At 46.0% G+C, this 13,198-nt stretch overlaps 1 protein-coding gene across 13 annotated transcripts in view; it reads right to left on the bottom strand.

Annotated features, from left to right (window-relative positions):
• PTPRT (protein tyrosine phosphatase receptor type T) overlaps positions 1–13,198 on the bottom strand; it is a 262,100-nt gene that overhangs the window by 83,581 nt on the left and 165,321 nt on the right. The window lies entirely within an intron of this gene.

The following is a 13,198-nucleotide window of genomic DNA, read 5'->3' on the forward strand; positions in this document are numbered from 1 at the left end:
GGTTAAAACATAAACCTGCTTTAAGCCTTTCTTTACACATTTCACTTTGTAAAGCTGCCCTGCGACACATTTAATCTATAGCTATAGACAATGCAGTTATACTCTAATCTGTCTGTCGCCAGCTCTCTATCCCTGTGAACATATGCACTGGGGGGATGGATATACTGCAGTGTACAGTGATACTGGTAATATCTATAAACTCCCAGGCTCCCATGTGATAAGCCCAGAGCGGTACAAAATGATAAACAATGTTTGTATATAATGACAAGGACTATAAATACACTCGCAAATTATAAGAGTCGTGTTTAAATACTCAGTGTTCTAAAATGGGACAATGCGGAATGAGAGGAGCGGAGACAGAGATGGAACAGGGAATAAAAGAAGAAAGTATATTAAACAAGATTACAAGGGACTGAGGAATAGAGAAAGTACAAAAAAAAAGGCAGAAAACACAGCTAGAGGGGGGAAAAGTAGGTCAAATTTAAAGAGACAGAGAAATACATTTAGAGAAAAAAGCAGGCTATCACATGAAAATCTGAGTCTACATAATGACCGTTGTCCAGCTTCTTTCTACTTGACTTCTGTAATGCTGAGTTAAATCTGACAAACATCAACACCTTTTACCTCTCACAAAAAAATAATCTACTATCCACCTGAACAAGACACAGAAAGTGTGCAAAAGAGAGAATTTAGTGGATAATTTTGCCCCTTGGCACCTTTTATTATTATTGTATTTATGTAGCGCAAACAAGTTTCGCAGCGTTTTACAGTGGGTGGACTAACAAACATAAAATTGTAAACAGACAAGTTGGACGCACAGGAACAGAGGGGTTGTGGGTCCTGCTCAATGAGCTTACATGCTACAAAAGGTAAGGATAGAATTAAAGAAGTAAAGACAGGGCGTGGCCTGACAGCTCAACTGAACGGTCGCATGAGCTGTTAGCTCCTCCGTGAACCGACCCTCCACAGCGATTATTTTAGCATTGTTTGCCCTAAACCACCTGCAGAACCGTGCAACATCCTTGCCACAAACCATGGCATCGATATCTGCCAATAAATCAAAGCACAATCAGACTTTGTTGCGTGTCCAGGCGCTCTCCCCGCCGCGCTCACAGGCCCAAGATGGCGCCGAAGCGCCCAGATCACCGGCGACGTACTCAGACAATAGTGACCTCGCTTCGGTCTCTGAGCCAGCCCCAGCCACAGATCTTTCAGTCCACAAGATGTTACAGGCCATGCAGGCCTCACTACAGGCGGATATAACCAAAATGGCGCGGAAAATTAGAACGGACATTCAGGCGCTAGGAGACAGGACGTCGCGCCTAGAAGACAAATCCGAGGAAATCATATCTGCGCACAACACTTTAGCAGACGCTTATGCCGAAATGAAGGAACAACTGGACCACCTAACAGAAAAAGAAGACAGGGACATGCGCAGCAATATCCGCCTATGTGGCATCCCGGAGGATGTATTGCCTCAAGATCTTCAGGCCTATGCCACATGCCTCTTCCAGCACCTAGTCCCAGACCTCACGCAGCGGGACTTCCTCATTGACCGCATACACCGGTTGCCAAAACCGAGATCTTTGCCTGCATCAGTCCCGAGGGACACAATAACCAAACTACATTACTATACTACTAAAGACAGCATTATGAAAGCCTCCAGACGAGCTCAAGGCCTACCGGAGAAATTTGCAGGCATCCAGCTCTTCACAGACCTCTCCGCCTCCATGCTGTCGAAGAGGAGAGAATTTACCCTCATCACAAGAGCCCTGCAAGACGCAAACATCTTATACAGATGGGGTTTTCCGGCCCGACTGATTGTCAGGCGCAACGGCGTGGACCGCCACATTACCAGCATGGAAGAAGGGAAAAGGATTCTTGCAGAATGGGACATTGCCATACCCCCACAACCTGATCCAGGCACCCAGGGTGAATACTGATGACCCCCATGGAAGGTGCAGACCTACTGGAACACAGCAGCATCAGCTAAGTGACTTTGCCGCAGGCATACATGCAGATTGTCTCTTCCACACTAGGGCATCTTAGCCCAAAACTTTCACCAAGAGACTTTATTTGCTGTGTCCCAAATTCTTCTCTCAGGGTTTTTCCCCTCTGCTTCTTTTGCTCTTTTCCTTTCTTTTCTTATGGGTTACTAACTGTTCACTAAATGGTTCTCTACACATACAATACGGACCTAGGCGCCAGGGAAAGAGTGAAAGGGAGGAAAAGGTGAAGGGAGGAGGGGTGGGAGAAAACGGGACAGGAGTATACAGTTGGGCCTCGTAGCTGTGGCGGGGCCCCCGGATTGGGCCCCTCCACAGCGGCGATTCAAAAGATGGGAGCATGGGCAGCCTTCACGGGGAGCGATCTCTGTGGATGCCTGATATACCAAAGTCCCACCCTAAACCCTAGCAGACAGACTCATGTGCCGCTCCGCACTAAAGGGAACAACGAAAAACCAATGCAGAAGCAATGCCGCGATAACAATGTTCCCCCCTGCCAGATCTTGCCACACCATTGGGTCACCAGATCTAGGCACAGAGATACAGGAAATATAGACACAGGGCAAACACTAATCCCTGATACTACTGAGGGCCGACAACTGTGTTGCTAGCCACAACTTCCCCCCCCAGGCTCAAAGGAGCCATGTTTTCACCATCCAAGCCGCAAGGCGCTCTCCACGACGGTATTATGTATATAGTTCTTACCCCTGCTATTTTGTCACAGAACTCGTTCCTGGTACCCACCCTTACCCCACAAACCCCTTACCCCACTACTGTACCGACCATGGCACATGACACACTACGAAGGACCACTTAGGACCATCAAACTGTTTGGACGCGCTACAGCGCTACATGGGTCATACCACGCGAACACTGAAAGTTTAACACCTACTACCCTCCTGGCAAAGCGGGAGGTCAAACACCCGCCGAACCACCCTTACAAACCACATGGTAAAGCTCTAGTGGCAGAAACACAATATCCCTCAAGACGAGGAAAAATACCGCCCCCTCACCTAACAACACCCAAAGCAACTGCCCTACATCAGTTTCCAAAAAGCTGCCCACCACCACACACATAAATGACACTTAACATACTGTCTCTAAACGTTAAAGGTTTAAACTCTCCTCACAAACGAAGACTAGCATTAGAAGAGGCGAAAAAGCACAAAGCCCACATCGCATTCTTCCAGGAAACACACTTTAAATGGGGACACCGCCCCAAATTTTGTTCCAAATTATTCCCCCACGACTATCACTCTTGTTTCAAGAAGAAAAAGAGAGGGGTATCCATACTAATAGGAAGATTGGTAGCATTCTCCTTAGTTAAGAAAATTTGTGACAAACAGGGACGATATCTCCTGCTCCAGTGCTACATTAATAACGAGCCATATACATTTCTCAATATATACGGCCCACACAGAAACCAAACAGAATTCCTGGACAACGTATTCGCCCTGGCAAACCTACATAGATTCGGGGAACTCATTATAGGAGGGGACACTAATTTCCTCCTGGACTGCACACTGGACACAACCTCAGCACACAAACTTACCGCATCATCCGCACGCAAATTAAACAAAACCACCTCCTCACACTGCAATCAGATATTACACAATAGCTTCTTGGATCCGTGGAGAATCCTCCACCCCTTGGAACGAGACTACACGTTTTACTCCTCTGCGCACAACACTTATACAAGGATAGACAGATTCCTCATACCTACCACAACAATACACAAAGTTCTAACGGCCCAAATAGGCTTGATAACTAGGTCGGACCCAATAACACTAACCCTAGCAGAACAATTCCCCACATCAGGTAAAGGGACCTGGAGACTAAACGACTCCCTATTACTGGATCCAAATATCGCGGATCGAATAAAAGCAGACATCACCTCATATTTTCACACGAATACGACCCCGGATGTAGACATGACTACCGTGTGGCAAGCACACAAAGCAGTCATACGCGGAACCCTTATCAGAGCAGGTAGCTATGCCAAAAAACAACGACTTAAAGAATACAACACACTGATCTCAGTAATTACGAATCTCACACACAGAAACAAGACCGCACCCACACAAACTCTACAACACCAACTACTGACATTACAATCCAAACTCCGAGACATAGAACTAAAAAAAACAACCTATGCGCTTAGGCGCTTTAAATACAACTTCTTTACGCAGGGTAACAAGGCAGGAGCGCTGCTAGCAACACAACTCAAAGCGTGCACCACCAACTCAAAAATAGCCTACATTACCACTGACTCAAAACAAAAACTTACGAACCCGCAAGACATAGTCGACGCGTTTGCCTCCTACTACAGTACGCTTTACAACCTCAAAGACAACCACGAAACCACACCACCTCCTGGACCTACCATCCAGGACTTCCTGGCTAAAGTGAACCTCCCCAAACTGACACCTGACAATATAGCCTCCCTATCTGCACCATTCACTGTGGAGGAAGTAGAAAAAACTATCGCACAACTATCTAAACACAAAGAGCCAGGCCCAGACGGCTACACAAATTTTTACTACCAAACATTTGCGTCTACACTATCACCTCATCTAATCACGTTATTCAACCACAGCTTTGAAAAAGGCTCCATGCCTCCTGAGATGCTGAAAGCCCACATTTCCACCCTTCCGAAGCCAGAGAAATCCCCAACACAATGCCCCAACTTCCAACCCATCTCCCTGCTAAATGGAGATGTCAAACTATACGCCAAGCTCCTAGCCAACCGCCTGTCCGACATTCTCCCAAGGCTTACACACAATGACCAATCCGGCTTTGTAAGGACAAGACAAGGCTCGGATAATACCAGAAAAATCCTTAATATCCTTGCACACACCAACCAAAAAGAAGGCCTCCTCCTAGCGCTGGACGCGGAGAAGGCCTTCGACAGACTCAATTGGGACTACATGCAATAAGTCTTGCAAAGATTTGGCTTCACCCCACCAATACGCTCTGGAATTATGGCCTTATACAACAACCCAACAGCACAAGTGGGAAACGCGGGATTCCTGTCCACCCCATTCACCATCACCAATGGCACTAGGCAGGGATGCCCCCTCTCACCTTTGTTATTTGTCCTCTCCCTGGAACCGCTAGCGTTCATTATCAGACACCATCCAGGTATTAACCCCTTAAGGACCAAACTTCTGGAATAAAAGGGAATTGTGACATGTCACACATGTCATGTGTCCTTAAGGGGTTAAAGGTATGACAATAGGCCCAGGCCAATATAAACTCTCTATGTTCGCAGATGACATTCTTCTGACATTATCGACATAGAAACCTCCCTACCAACTCTAATGCAGCTTTTAGATATATATGGTAAAATAGCGTATTATAAATTAAATCAAGCCAAAACCCAGGCTTTACCCATAGGCCTTCCACGCACCGTGACCACAGAACTTTCTAGGAAATACAAATTTGACTGGAGAGAAGGCCACGTCACATACTTAGGGGTTAAAATAGCACCCACAGTGGAACGTATGTTTAACTACAATTAAAAACCACTACTTCTATTATGCAAATCAGAGTGTACCCGATGGAAACCGGTAAAATTGTCGTGGTTAGGCAGAATCAACACCGTTAAGATGATTCTAATCCCGAAACTATTGTATATATTCCGTCTACTACACATACCAGTTCCGCCCTCCTTCTTTAAAAAACGTCAACAGATAATATCCCTATATATATGGTACTCCCGCAAGGCCAGACTATCACACCGCATTCTGCAACAAACCACAGCGGAAGGTGGAGTCGGCCTGCCGGACATACATGCCTTCTATTCTAGAAGCAGCAGTAAAGCTGCACACCCACAAAGGAATTTACCAATGGGTGGACATGGAAGCCGCCCAATCAGGTACAACACCCCTGGTCGATCTCCTATGGACCCCCAAAATACATCGGCCCAAAGACAAAACCCCCTTCCCAACCACCTCCCTAACCATACACCACTGGGACAAAATACGCTACAAATTCCATCCACGCACACCATTGACAGCGCTAAAAGCAATCTCACCTTGGCTCTCAGTAAACTCATGGGTCAAAATGGGAATTACCACTATAGAACAAATTATGCATTGCAACCTCATTAAACTCTTCCCTGACCTACAACGGAAATTCAAACTCACCAACTCCTCGGTATTTCCTTACTTACAACTCAAGAGTGTAATTCCCTCACATGTAACGCAAGGACATATGCCCAACAACCCAGGTTCAAGAGAATTAGCAACATTATATGACAGATGCTGGCAAGCCCCAACTAAACCCAAATCTCTCTCTCTATGTTATCGGTTAACTCTAACCACTACTACACCAAGAAGCACCCCTACATTTGTGACCCAATGGCTCACGGAGGGCGCAGATTCGATTACGGACACAGAGGTGTTGGCATCCCCCCAGGCCCTTAAAGGCCTCACACGGTGCTACTCACACATAGAAGCCCACGAAAAGCTGGTGTACAGGTGGTACCTAACACCCCACAGACTCCACTCGATGTACAACACAGTACCACCACACTGTTGGAGGTGTGGCACTGAAAAAGGCACAATGTTCCACATCTGGTGGGCGTGTCAGCGCATACGACCCCTATGGGAAGAGGCACAAGTCCATTGGTATCACGTCACCACCCATGGACATACACACAGGGCTGTTCCTCTCATATCCACGCTCAACCCCAAAATATGTACAACGCATAATGGCCATCACCGCCCTAGCTGTGAGAAATTTGATCGCATGTCAGTGGAAACAACCCCACTGTCCCTCCAAAAACCAACTGCTAAATAAAATCCACCAGTATTTCATATATGAGAGCATGTCGTCCAAGACTGCTGCTCAACAAAAAACTTTCCAAGCAGACTGGGCTACATGGGTAGACCTATGGAATAAAGCAAATAGTAGTAATAATACTCTATGCCAATCAGGAGCCCATCAAGGCTCAGAGACCAACAATACCTCAAACATACTAAACCCCTCCACCTCGCACGAATAGTCACATGGACTCGCGTTCCTGTATCCACCTTATGGGGAGCCAACTAGACCTCTATATGGATATATTGATATATGTACTGCCAAACCGCAGACCCTATGTTATCCTTGTGCATCTATGTACTGGTTACCGTACAACACGGTTAAATAGTGCTATGCACCATATCGTACCATGGTATACACCCACCCCTCCCCCCTTCCCACCCCACCCCACCCCACTCTCCCCCTATTGTTACTTCCCAGTTGGAGGATCTTAAATATTTGTACCTACGACATACCCTACTCAGACGTAAGAGGTTGACGGTCGACCAAGTTAGGGCAGCAGAAAGAAAACTTTCATGTGATTGATGTATGCAATGAATAAAAATGTACAATATCATGGTAGCACAGAGGGTTTCCAACCTCAACCTTCTACTTCCTGATGACATGCTACCAGGAACAGACTGTCAAATATAAAATAAAAAATAAAAAAAAGAAGTAAAGACAGTTGCAGGAGAGGAATCAGTTAGGAGTTATTTACAGTTTAATTGATGCTGCAATCCCTGCAAGTGCTTATGTTTTCTGTCTATTTTCTACAAAACCTTTACAAGCGTTTATTAGAAGTAAAGCTACATTTAGGACTTCATATGGCTCTGGAGATGAACATTTTGATGGACCTAATGAAAGCTGACATTTCTCTTGCCATGGTAATTATGGTTTACATGTGACATAAACCTACAGCTGGCCTGCATGAACCCTCAACATCATGAATGCACACGTGACAAATTAAGTAGATAGTGCTCCATGTGTCAGTACTACAGTAATACTAAAGAGGGAGCTATTTGCTATTGAATGTCCCAAGGTTGCCACACAGAGGCTAGAAGCCGCTGGGCCCGATGTGAAAATTGCCCTGGGTCCACCCCCCCATACGTCTACCTACCGCCACACCCCATACACCTACCGCCCGCTGTCCCCTATATGTCTACCCCATCCCATACTTTGCCCCCCCACACATGCAGACACACACATACAGACACACTCACACACACACACATACACAGACACGCACATACAAACAAACACACAGACAGACATATACATACAAATACACACAAACAAATACAGACATACACACACACACAGACATACATACACATACATACAAACACACACAGTGATACATACAGACACACATACAGAGACACATTGATACAGACACACACACACATACATACAAACACACACACAATATTTTAGTCACCCTCCTGTTTCCTACCTTTTAGATGCAGAAGGGTTACTTCCCTGGGGTCCAGTGGTGGCTCATACTGATGGGAGTCAGAGTTCCCACTCTGACTTCTTCCTCCCACGTGGCTCCTGGTGGTTGCTGGGAGGAAGTGACCGGGGCTGTCACTTCCTCCTAGCCTCTGACCCCATCAAAGGGGGCCCAGTCGCGCTGTTAAAGCACCGTAGGGCTGACCGGTCCCCCTGGAAATCCATAGCCATCGGGTGGCCCTAACAGCATGGGCCACCCGATAAGCCTCTTAACGTGCAGCCCTGGCAGTTATACTGCAACACCCAGGGCCACAACACATGGTGGCGGGTACTGCGGTCGCAGGGGTCCACAGGTCGGCCGGGTAGTTCCGCCACAGTATTCCATACCTCCCAAGTGTCGCTAGTTAGGAGGGGCAGTCCCTATTTTGGGCCTAAATCCCTCTTTTCTCGGAGCTCCATATTGTTGGTGTGTCTTTTTTTTTTTTTTTTTGAATTCTTTATTTTGTTAAGGCATATATAAAGGGTACAGAATGAAGAGATGGGAAATGCAGAGATAATATCAGTAATTACATTTCCAGGTAGTAAATGCCTCATTTTTCTTTTTATAGGTCATGCAATAGTAACAGGAACGTTATTCAAACAGTATAGATCTACGTAAAGCATGATGTCATAAACTAGTGTAGTAAACTGGTGAGTGGCAGTTAAGAGTTTGAGCGTCGACGTTAATACCTTACAAGAGGTGACCCGGTTAGACTAATGATGTCAGGCAGAGGTATATTGTAACGTCTTGTCGTGTGGGGTATGTGTTAAGGGCTTCCGTGGTTGTCTGGGTATGATAAGTGGGTTCGGGAGATGTCTTGCCAGGGGTCAGCTGCCTTCGTGGTTCATTCCGTCTGGCCACCTAGGAGGGGTGTAAGGGTGGGTGAGTCAGTGATGCAGCCTGTATGTAGGCGTGTGCCTCTTAGGTAGATAGTCGGTGAGGGGCAGTGTCAGAGGCCTCTGCCGTTCTTGTATTCCCCTAACCTATGGGGAGACGGGGGGGGGGGGGGGGGGGGAGATTGAGAAGAGATTTAACGTGTTCGTCTGTTTGTATGTCGGCTTTAGTGGAATAGCTGGCAGTTTGCGCCAAGAATTTTAAAACATGAAAACATGAAGTTAAACCAAAACTAGATAATTTAAGAAAGAGAGAAGAACATGGAGTAGGCAATTGTTACAGTCCGCTTTGTAGGGTGCCACTATAGTGTGGCTCGTTGTGAGATGATTTTTTTTTCTTTTCCTTCGCCACCAACATCGGTGAGGGGCACTAAAGTAGTGCCTTTTACGCTGAGGTTAAGTTACTGAGTCCTGATCCTGGGATGGGTTACAATTCCGAGCTGGAACAAAGGGAGTCACATTGGGTATGTCCCATTGGTGATGTGTTGCTGGTCTCGGTGGAGTTCTGACTCCTCTCGTCAGGTCCAGGGCTGTGAAAAGAGTGGGAGCATCCGTTGGGGAAGACGCTGTGTGCGCCTTTCCGTCCTTGAGGACCGTTAGGGTTCGGGACGCAGACCAGCGGTAGGCCACGCCAGTTTCTCGCAACTTAGTTGTGATAGGTTGCATGGTCTTTCTCCAGACCAGTGTTGCCCTGGTGACATCCTGGTAGAATGTTAGCTGGTGTGATTCAAAGTCCATGGGGGCCCTGTCTTGGAACGCCTTCATGAGCTTTTGTTTGTCAGTAAAGGTTTGGCATTTGAGGATAATGTCCCTAGGCTGGCTCGTTGGGGCGCGTTGTGGTCTATTGATCCTGTAAGCTCCGTCTAGCGGGATTTGTTTGGCTTGTTTGGAGGGTAGGGATGAGGCCATCAGCCGCCTAATAAAGTGTGGCAGTTCCTCCGCGGTCACCGCATTGGAGACTCCGCGGATTTTTATGTGCTTGCGCCTACTCCTGTCATCCAGGGTGTCCACTCTGTGTGTCAGGGAGGAGTGCAGAGTTCTCATTTGTTGTACAGTGTCCCCTAAGGCTGCCAGACCCTGCTTTATATCGATCACGTCTTCCTCCGTGGCTTGTACACGGTCAGTGACCGCTTGCACTTCAGTTTTGACTAGGGCGATGTCAGCGTCAAATAGCAGCTTAATTCTGTCGTAAAGGTCTGCAATATCCTTTTTAGTGGCGTGTGCTGGGCTTGGGGACTCGATTGCGACGGCTGTCGCTGTGTTTGGGTACTTTTTGACGTTCCCGTTCCCCCCTTCAGTCTACTGAGGCTCTATGGCGTCTGGGACGGCTGGGGGTGGTGAGGGTTCTGTTGTTTTAGGCCTGGAGCATTTAAGGAGCGTCCCTATGTCTCTCGTCTCTGAGATGGGTGCCCCTGTCTGTTTTTGCGTTTTCCGACCCATGGTTGGTGTGTCAGGGTCGTTTTGGTAGGGGTGCAAGTACTCACTCCAGTCCGCGAGGAGCTCGGCGTGGTAATTTGCGGCCTTCAAGTTTTCAGACCGGAGCTTCTGCCGGGTCTTGCGGGGTGGTGCTGAGGCGGATCCGAACCGGAACGGCATGAGTCGATGCAGCAGGGGTTCCCCTTCCCACTGTGAGTGTTTGTGGTCGGCGGCTGAAGGTTATTTTCGCAGTTTTCAGCGTTTTTTAAGCGATTTGTTGCGGAGCTATTAGTAATGGCGTCTAGGCTGTATCGTTGCCAGGCCCCGCCCCCGTTGGTGTGTCTTAGTGTGTAACAGAGCTCCACAGCAATAATACTCCTAGTAATGTGTCTTTAAACTGTAATAATTGTGTTTAGAGTCTGTGTAAATAAGATACATTGTTCTTCTTCTAAATTACATTTTAGTTGGAGAACTTATTAGTAAGTCGCCTAAAATAATTCCGAACAGACCTGTCCCTGGCTTACTCCACCCCTCACACCCTTTAAATGAAAGTGCCTCTCCTTTTAGGTTTGCAATCTTGGGAGCTATGGTATTCTTCTGAATGTACCAAACAATAACAGCCTTCTTTTGGATCAACAACAAAAACATATGTGAGGAAGGATGAACTTGATGGAGGCAAGTCTCATTTCAGCCTATGCAAGTATGTAACTTTGGACCTGGTACCAGGTCATATAATGCCATAAGTTATAACACGTTTCTTGTTACCTATTCTGTTTTTGCGTGTCTGTTAGTTGTTTTGTGTCGATACGTGTCTGTCTGTTACCTACTGAAAATGTCTGAACCACCTGCACCCGCTGAATGCTGTCAGATGTTAAAAACACGAGAAGCTTGGGCTTATTTTCCTTTGTATTTGGAAGTATTAATCTACATAGATTGGGTTTATAGATGTAAATGAAAAAAGTCACAACTCACACAAATACGAATCAGAAATATGGGTAAATGTAACCAAAATGTGTGAATCACAGTGATAACACTTTGGGGTAGCAAAACATTGGAGCCGAAATAAATTGCCTTGTGCAGATTATATCCATTTTTGTAGGTTATTGTTTTGCAGCAATTTATTTTTTATGCTTGTAGTAATCACTTTGTTTGTACATGCCGACTCACATTTTGAAACAAGCTCTGTGTAGTTGTTATAGAGACGCTCATATGTCTCCAAAATAAATTTGTAAGCAAAGGTTATAAAATAGCATCTCTGAAGAAAAAATATTACACAAGGCGAGAGAGCGAGGGAGATCGAGATAGGGTGGGTGGGGGTGAGGGGAAGGGGGAGATTTAATGTGTGGTCTGATACGCTGTGAGCTAGATTGTAGCGTTTTTTTGCCTCTGTTACCAGAAGCCTGCTGTAAGGGTAGTTATGCCTGAAGTGCATTAGTAAGAAGGGTAAGGTAGCGGTGAAACCCTCTGGCACCGTATTCACAGCAGTAACACTCTGACAGACAGCATTCACACACTAAGTACATAAAGCTGTTTAACTGTACAGGAGAGAACTGCTATGGTATTAACCCCATTTGGGCAGACATTTGAAGACAGAGACGGAGCGATGTACTGTACCCACTCACCAAGAGAACTATGAAGAGGTGGGATAATACTCACTTCCCAGTGCTCGAATAGACAGCACTTATCAGTAAGTGGCAGTCTTAGCCGAACACCAATTACAGCTGTGACACACCTCCATCCCCCAAATATTGGCAGTGTCTGCTCACTCCCCCAGCATTTGCCAAAGACGCCACTCGTAGCTCGTTCTAAATGCCCATTCATTAGCGAGAGGAGGCTTTTAATGTACATTAGACGCAAGTGTAGAGAACTAATGCCCAGATTGAAGGGCACGCAGCAAGTGCAGTTAGTAGCCATTATCTTATCGACTTATCACAAGCTCCTAGTCTAGCAACTCCTGTTGAAAGATGCACTTTATTTGTGTTAACACAGAGAAGAAAGAAGATACTGTGCAGGGTTCTCTTGATGTTCTATAGAACAGTGAGTCAGAACCTTTTTTTTGGCCAATGATCACTCAAATGAGAGGAACATTTCCAAGGCACACCAACTGTTTTTCTCATTTTACCTTCATTGACAGCTTATAAATATCACATTTACACATAAAAGAGAGGTGCAATACTTATAAAATCGAATTTACTAGTTACTGGTTTTACGTAAATCTCCAAATAGCCAGACACTTTGTAAAACTCAATTTACAGACTGGATGACGGTGTTTGTGGCGTACCATTGTGTCACAGCACACTGTTTGAAAACCACTACTATAGAGTGATACAAACTGTCCCTACACTGATAAACAATAATAATAATAATAATAATAGCAGGGTTAATAAATGAAGTACTCTTCTTATACCCCACACCAGGCAGCCCTGGATGTCCCATATGGAGAGACCAGTGAGCAAATAAATAAAAACTAAGATCATTCATTCAGGTAGACACCTAGAGGATAATCAACCAATATATTATTTTAGGATCTCCAAAGCAATGAATATCAGTATAACCATTCTGCACCTCTCCATCCATCAGTGTTGGCT

The sequence above is a fragment of the Pelobates fuscus genome, chromosome 5, assembly GCF_036172605.1.
Source record: "Pelobates fuscus isolate aPelFus1 chromosome 5, aPelFus1.pri, whole genome shotgun sequence".
Taxonomy (NCBI): Eukaryota; Metazoa; Chordata; class Amphibia; order Anura; family Pelobatidae; genus Pelobates; species Pelobates fuscus.